General features: G+C 34.6%; 1 non-coding gene across 1 annotated transcript; it reads left to right on the top strand.

Moving 5' to 3' along the window:
- The first annotated feature begins 1,761 nt into the window (after positions 1-1,761).
- LOC119538989 lies at positions 1,762-1,863 on the top strand. Its single transcript, XR_005217764.1, has one exon. It is a non-coding gene; the product is annotated as a U6 spliceosomal RNA (small nuclear RNA).

Below are 1,863 nucleotides of genomic sequence, written 5' to 3'. Positions count from 1 at the left end.
TTGCTTTAGCTAAGAATACCTCAGAAAGGAGGACAGAAAAATTCATCTGTGTTTTTGCAGGAACCACTGATAATTGGATCATTCCCACCCTAGTTGAATAAATTGTGGGTCCATTCTGTCTCTTCCCTTTAGTCTCTGGGGCAAAATCATCATGTTTTTGCAAAAGTTACTTCTTCATCTTAGAGTTGCCTTCCCTGGCAGTTATGGACTTAAACTGGCACAATCACTGATATGTGTCTGGATCAAATTAAAAAACACATTTTAAACATGGCTTCTAGATGCCCAAGCTAGTTGAGAAACTTCCGTAGTTAAATCAAACAGTATTTGTTTGCATCTCTCTTTGGACACTATTAACGATGATGTTTATCACAGAAAATCAACCTAAAAACTGACTATAACATTTTGATGACTCTGAATGTTGCTTAAAACCATAATAACAGAATTTACATTCTATGAATATTTTTTCAACATATTATGCTTAATTTGGGGGGACAAAATTGATACTTTTTAAACTTGATAATAGTTAAAACTCTTGTTTCTCTAACATCCTGTAAAGGAGATGTGGCTTCATTTAAATAAATCTGCTTTATTTTGTTGAGCTTATTGCCTTTTGGGATAATTTTCCTTATCAAAGTCACCTGTAATCACATCTAAATAAATGTAGCCCTTCTATTTGGATCCTTGTGGTATGCACATTTGCTAATTCCTTACTGCCATTGTGTTGTCATCCATCAGAAATTTCTTCTACAATATTCTTCACTGAGATTGTATCCCTCAAGGATGTACATCCTATTTGGGACCATACACTCTGTATATCTGAGGATCATTCCTTATCCTCACTTTGCTCTTTAAACCAAAGTCTAAATTTCTGTGATGTAAAAAGTCCTTCTGGCAGCACAAGCCTCATGCCAGGACCTCCACACTGGTTTGCAGGTTCCTTTTCAATATGCAGTTGATAAGCATTTTCCCTACCAGGTTGTGAACTTGGTACTACTTTAGAGTCATCTTTGCTACATTTTATCTTACATTTCCAGAAGTTTTGCAGTCCAGGTTTTCTCACAACCTTACATTACTCAGCATGTGACAGAAGGTTGAATGAATTTTCAAAAGTAATTCTGCCCATTTTTATTCTCATTTGTTTTGAATACCTCTCAACAATTAAACATTTGCACTACTGATTTATATTTAAAAAGAGAGTCTAGATTTTGAAAACAACAACCAAATAAGAATTCTGAAACACTATTTGTAAAAGCATTTCTGTTGGTATTAAATATTCTGCATCCAAAGCACTTTGAACAGCACAATACTCATTTAGTTGCAAAATTGCATCCATACCACCCAGATACACCTAATTCTGGATGATGCCATTTTTCCAGTTGTACTGGATAGGTTTAGGAACATCCTTTAAATGCTTAATTTCATTTCTGCGCAATTTCACAAATATTAGAATACTCCACAATGAAGAAAGGAAAAACAAGAAAACACTTTGAAATATATCAATCCCCCCCCCCCTTGTTTTTACTAAATGGCGCATTCTGAGACATAAAACAGACTCACAACTCACAGGACTTAGTTCTAATCTTAGCAGTATTACAAATTACATGTCACAAGAAGCTTAAGTTAATTTACAAAAATTTGATAACATAATTGTAATGAGAGTTTCTTAAAATAAGACTAGCTACTGTAACAAATAAACCTCACATCTCAATGTGTATTATCACAGTACTTGTTCCCAATTACATCAAATCCAATGGAGGTTTCTTGCTTCAGCAGCAGAAATAGTAATTTGGAATGATACAGAGAAGGTTAGCATGGCCCCTGCACAAGGATGGCACACACATTCTGAAGCAGTCCATAATTTTT

The sequence above is a fragment of the Choloepus didactylus genome, chromosome 6, assembly GCF_015220235.1.
Source record: "Choloepus didactylus isolate mChoDid1 chromosome 6, mChoDid1.pri, whole genome shotgun sequence".
Lineage (NCBI taxonomy): Eukaryota > Metazoa > Chordata > Mammalia > Pilosa > Megalonychidae > Choloepus > Choloepus didactylus.
Note: the sequence above shows the minus strand (reverse complement) of the source record. Positions and strands in the feature narration are given on the sequence as shown.